Source organism: Lissotriton helveticus, chromosome 1_1 (assembly GCF_964261635.1).
Source record: "Lissotriton helveticus chromosome 1_1, aLisHel1.1, whole genome shotgun sequence".
Classification (NCBI taxonomy): Eukaryota; Metazoa; Chordata; class Amphibia; order Caudata; family Salamandridae; genus Lissotriton; species Lissotriton helveticus.
The window spans coordinates 1,962,797,554-1,962,803,914 of record NC_136057.1 but is presented as its reverse complement, the minus strand read 5'-3'; positions in this window follow the sequence as shown (position 1 = coordinate 1,962,803,914).

Genomic DNA, 6,361 nt, shown 5'->3' with positions numbered 1-6,361 from the left:
TTCCACGAAACTTGGCAAAATTGTAGGGACTGGTAGCCCGATGTGCCTTTGCTATGTCTCAAGATATATGCTCCAGTGGTTTTTACGAAAATTAACTTTGAAAAATATATATTGGGCTACATTGGCCTATATATATGTTGGAGCCCAAATGTAGCCCAATGTAGCCCAATGAAGCCCAATGAAGCCCAATGTAGCCCAATGTAGCCCAAAGATGGCCGCCAGAGACAAAAAAAAACAAATGTAGCCCAAATATCAGCCAGATGTAGCCCAACTATAGCCCAGTGACAGAATGACCAATCAGCTTCGCAAACCTCCGTTACGCGAAGCGGAGCGCTGTTACAGATATATATCTTTTTTTGAACGTTAATTTCTCAAAATCCACTAGAGCACATATATTGAGACCTAGCAAAGGCACATCGGGCTACCAGTCCCTAATATTTTACCAAGTTTCGTGCAAATCCATTCAGCCGTTCGATTATTATTATTATTTTTTTTTTTTTGCCCCGCGGGGCCCTTTTAAAACCTCCACATCAAACCTAGGGGGTCAGCGAGGATCTACTATTCCCCCTTATGGTCATTTGCCCCTTCGCTTTGGCCTCCTCTTGTCTCTCGATCCTACCGAGAGACAAGATGGCGGCCGCTACGGACTGTTTGGAATGTTGACAGACGCCGGAGAACCAATCAGCTTCGCTTCACAAAGCTCCGTTGCGCGAAAAGTACGCGCCCTGGAGCGCTGCCCGGTCCGCTGTTACAGATATATATCTTTTTTTAAACGTTAATTTCTCAAAATCCACTGTAGCACATATATTGAGACCTACAAAAGGCACATCGGGCTACCAGTCCCTACAATTTTGCCAAGTTTCGTGCAAATCCATTCAGCCGTTCGGGCTAAAAGTGAGGCCAACCGCCCTATGGAAAACTCAATGTTAAAAACACGTTTTGGGACCCCCCTTTTTTCTCGGCCCCCCCTTGACGAACCCCCCCAAATTTTCAAGGGCTGCTCAGAAACAAAATGTGCCATTTTCCTGAAAATTTCAGCCAATTCCGTCCACAATCTCCAAAGTTATTAGACATAGAATTTTCAAAAATCCCATAGAGAAAAAATCCTAACTATATATACCTACTGGCGACCGCCAGTAGGTAATATATATATATATATATTCACTGAAAAAAACGTAGGTTGGACACATGTTATAGTTAGCTGGACATTTCACTCATATAAAACCATTGAAATTCCCCGTTATAGTTAGTTCAGCTAACTATAACTCGCGCGCCCGCAATGCACTGCTGATGATGTCACATATTACATCACTCATGACATGGTCAGTGACATCACTCATGACATCACTGATGACATCTCAAATGACATCACTGATGTCATCACTGATGAAATCATCCAGTGAATGGGTGTTTTTCTGAAAATTAAATATGTTTTATATATGTATATCTGAAGGTTGATTGAAGAAGAAATGGGTATATAAGTGTATAAATGGCTGCTTTTTTGGTGAAAAATAGATTGTATAACTGACTGATTAAGTGTATCTTAATGAATACATGGGTTAGTGAGTAATGTTTAAATATATACATTTCTGTATCATTCTCTCACTTTCTGTATAAGTGGCTGCATGTGTTGGTGAGTAGCTATATGAGTGATACATGAGTGTCTATATAGGTTATTGTTTGTTTGATTATCAGTAGGAGTGTCTGAGTGTTTGAGTGTCTGTATGCTTCGTTGGGAGGTCTTACGTAGTGCATAGATGCATGAATGAGTGACTTACTGTTTGTATGTGTTGAAGGCAGCATAAGTGCAGGACTGTATGGCTGGATGAGTGTGTGTGGTGAGTAGCTATATAAGTAATTGTTTTTTTTTCTGTATGGGTGGATGAGTGTATATATGGGTATGTTAGTGAATGAATGACTGTTTTAATAGTGCATTTGTGAGTAAGTACATATGTTTTAAACTAGTACATATGAGTTATGTGTGAGTAACTCTATGGATGAGTGTCGGTGTGTAACAGGATGATCAGGATGTATCAGTGTATGAGTACATATGATGAGTGAGTACATGTATGAGTGACTGTATATGTCTGTTGATGAATGAGTGGATGAGTGTATAGATCTTCGAATTACTAAATAGGTGTGTTGTAAGCGGCATTGGTATGTCTATTGAATTGAAAATGTTATTTTCTATTTTTGAATGTGTGTAATAAAAGTTATATTAGGGTGAGAGAAGATCTGCCACTCTTCCACAAGGATGATGTCATCAGTGATGTCATCAGTGATGTCATTTGAGATGTCATCAGTGATGTCATGAATGATGTCACTGACCATGTCATGAGTGATGTAATATGTGACGTCATCAGCAGTGCATTGCGGGCGCGCGAATTATAGTTAGCTGAACTAACTATAACGGGGGAATTTCAATGGTTTTATATGAGTGAAATGTCCAGCTAACTATAACATGTGTCCAACCTACGGTTTTTTCAGTGAATTTCAAGGGGTTTTTTAAATGCTAATTCCTAACTATAACGTGTGTAAAACCTATGGTTTTTCAGTGAATTTCAAAGGTTTTTTAAATGCTAATTCCTAACTATAACGTGGCTGTAACCTATGGTTTTTTCAGTGAATTTCAATGGTTTTGTAAATGAAATTTTTTTAATGTAATAATTGTTATATTTTTTATACTGATTTACTATATTGTTATACATTTTTTTTTTTTAGATATATTATTTTTTAAATTACATTACATATTTTTAATATAAATTGATAAAAAATGTTTGTACGCCTCTCTGCAATGCAGCCCCCTGACGTGTTTGCAGAGGGGGAACTAATTCCCCTTGCATACTGGGGGTCCCTGGGGGCCAACTAGCCCACCAGGAACCTCCAGTATTCCCCAGGGGGCTGCATTGCAGAGAGGTGTAATGAGGCCACACCCTTTTTTACACCTCTCTGCAGTAAAGCCCACAGGCACGTTTGCAGAGGGGGAACTAATTCCCCTTGCATACTGGGGGTCCCTGGGAGGCAACTAGCCCACCAGGAGCCTCCAGTATGCGCCAGGGGGCTGCGTTGCTTTGCCCCGGAGGGCGGCGGTCCCCGGGGCAGTGTGGGGGGGGAATTGGGCACCTCCCACACTTCTTTATCACTATGCCCCCACAATTTGGTCCCCCTGGGGGGTAATTTTTAAATAAACATACCGGTTTTTTTTAAAAAACATTTTTGGCCTTGGGGTCCGTGTGGGACCCCATGAGCACGCCTATGGGGTCAGGGTACTTCTACCCTGCCCCCTTTTTGTGTTCTACATGTTTGTTTTTCTGCTTTCTTGTGCCTCGGTCTACCGAGCACAAGATGGCTGCCAACACTTCCTGGTTTGAAGTGTTGAAAGCCAATGAGCATGCAGCTTGTGCTCGAGAAGTTTTAGAACTCAAATAGGGGGCAGGGTAGAAGCACCCTGACCCTCTAGGCCTGCTCAGGGGTTCCCACAAGGACCCCCAAGGCAAAAAATAAATAAATTGGGGGGGGGGGAATCATGGGGTGCACGCACCGTGCGCGCACCCCGCGATTTTTCTTTTTTTTTTCGCCTTGGGGGTCCCTGTGGGACCCCCTGAGCAGGCCTAGGGGGTTAGGCTGCTTCTACCCTGCCCTCTTTTTAAGTTCTACACTTTTTTCTGCTTTCTTGGGCCTCAGTCTACTGAGGCACAAGATGGCTGCCATCCATTTCTGTTTTGGAGTGTTGACAGACAGTGGCAGCCAATCAGCATGAAGCTCGTGCACGGCAAGGTGCGCGCACGGTGCGCGCTTATAGATATATAATTGATTTCAACTTTAATTTTCACAGGCACTACTGGAGGGATTTACACTATTTAACCAAAAGCGTGATCTGCGTACCAGACTCTACCATTTTGCCAAGTTTGGTATAATTCCGTTCAGCGGTTCGGGCTTTAGCAGTGTCTAAAGGTCCTATGGAAATTAACATGGGGAAAACACGTTTTGGGACCCCCCTTTTTTCTCGGCCCCCGCTTGACGGATCTACCCGAGACTTTCAGGGAAGGAGCGGAGCGGAGCTGGCCAAAATTTTGGAAAATTACACATAAATTCCTCAACCGGCGCCAGAGTTATTCCCAATAGAATGTTGCAGATTTCCTATGGAAACTAGGTCCTAACTATAACTACCTACTGGCGACCGCAAGTAGGTAATATATATATATATATATATATATATATATATATATATATATATATACATACACACACACATATATATGTGTGCACTTATATAGTTTTATATATGCTAATAAATATTAGTGAGATGTATTGAGTTAACATTATCTTATTGGTATACAATAAAATACGTAACATTTACTACTTTAAACGATGTATCAATCTATTAAGATAGAATATTTTGTATGATTTTTAAAATTAGTGTAGAATATTTTTTTATATTTTTGTGCTTACTTTTATAAGGATAGGGGCACAATATTTTTGTAAATTATATTTTTAGTTGACTTTTTGTGTTACACAAAATTGTTGGTTTCAGTATTCTGTCAGTGATCCCACTGTGCGTTGTGAGGCAGTTGTGTGACACAAAACTGGCATACCATCAGCAGTCTCGTCTATAGCGAATCAAAGCAAATCCGTGGTAGGATATGGGGGGTTAGATAATGTACATTTCCTCCCCATTACATTTGGAATGCCCAGAAACTCTCTACATAATGCTATCTGACCTGAAATCTGAATATTATATGTATTCTAGATGGTAAGCAGTAAGCTTCAATCTAGTGCAATGAGTAAGTAAGGAATAATGATTTAATTTCTGCAGATGAATGCATCAACATGGAAAGGTGCACCGGTAGTTTACCCACGCAGCCCAGTAATGCATCACCCCCAACACCAAGTGTCCACCCCACCTGCGACCTTCCCCTCTAAATACAATTTCATACTCCACACCGCTCAACATTACCCCCTGCCATTAACAGTGACATGCTCTATGCTCCTGTTGGACCACTTGTTTTCCTGTTGTTTTCCCAAACACTTAGGGGTCGATTAGGATCGCGGACGGACTGGAGTCCGTCAGCGACCCCTGTGTAGGAGGGAACGTCCGCATGGGCTGCGGCGTTCCCTCCTGTGCAATTAGGGTGTGACCGCCACCCTGGCGGTCACATCCTCTATATTTAACATTGCGGCGGGTGTGGCTTCAAGCTGCACCGCCGCAATGTTAAAAACACATCCAGTGCATTTACATGCACAAAGCGGCAGGCACCGCGCGGTGCCTGCCGCTTTCTGCATGTAAATGCAGGGGGGTACCATAGGTACCCCCCATGTGCACCCCCCCACCTCCCTTCACCCAAGGGGCCCGCAACGGGCCCCCAGAGTGAAGATCCGTATGCTTTTCCACGGCGGAGAACCCGCCGCGGAAAAGCAGCTCTTCTACGCCATCCTAATATGGCTGGCGGTGTCTGATAGACACCGCCAGCCATGTTAGAGCTTTTCCGCCGCGGTCGGAAGGCGACCGTGGCGGAGAAGCTGCGGACGGAATTCCAGACCCACAGCCATCCTAATTTGGCGGTGGGTCTTTGGAGGCTCCGCAGCGGTTTTCCCGCATCCTCCGGGCCGGCGGTGGCTTCCGACGGCCCGGAGGATGCGGGAAAACCGCGATCCTAATCGGCCCCTAAATTTCTGGCTGTCATTAGTCCCAGCATATTTTGTCCCAGTGTTCTTGGCCCCAGCCTCAGTCTGGAGCGGCCTCTTTTCTCATCTCTTTGGGCTTTTTCATCTATCCATGGTTCACCTGATACCTTTCTCGTGTGCATTTCTATATTTCATAAACTCTTTTGCCATTTTGATTTTGCTATTCATTCTGTCCTAGCTCTGCCTTCTCATGGACATTTTGGCGAGAGTGCGGGAGAGAAATCAATAATCTCTGTGAAGATAAGTATGTGCAGAGGGCTGCATCCTCAGGGAATATAAATGTGCTGCTTCAGATGGAGCCTAAAGCAATCAACACTGGGTGCTATTGAGTAGTAGAGTTTTCTGCTAGAACATTTAAATGCTTATATTTTTGCTTCTCCCTGTTCATTTGAGAGCATTCCCCCCCATAGCTGAATTATTTGAATACCGTTAAAGACCTTCTGGCTTCTGTGATAGCGGTCACTAAACTACCTCTCCCTTGTTAGTTAGAACACATATAGCAAATTAAATACCCAATAGCAGTGGGAAGTAATGGTATACTTTCTCTCTCAATCACAAGGCATAGAATGGGACAATAACCAATGTCGCTTGCATCAGAGTGTGAAATATAGATACAGGACCCGACGTGGACATCTATTGAGTTACATTAGGGATGGGTCCTATCAGGCAGTAACAA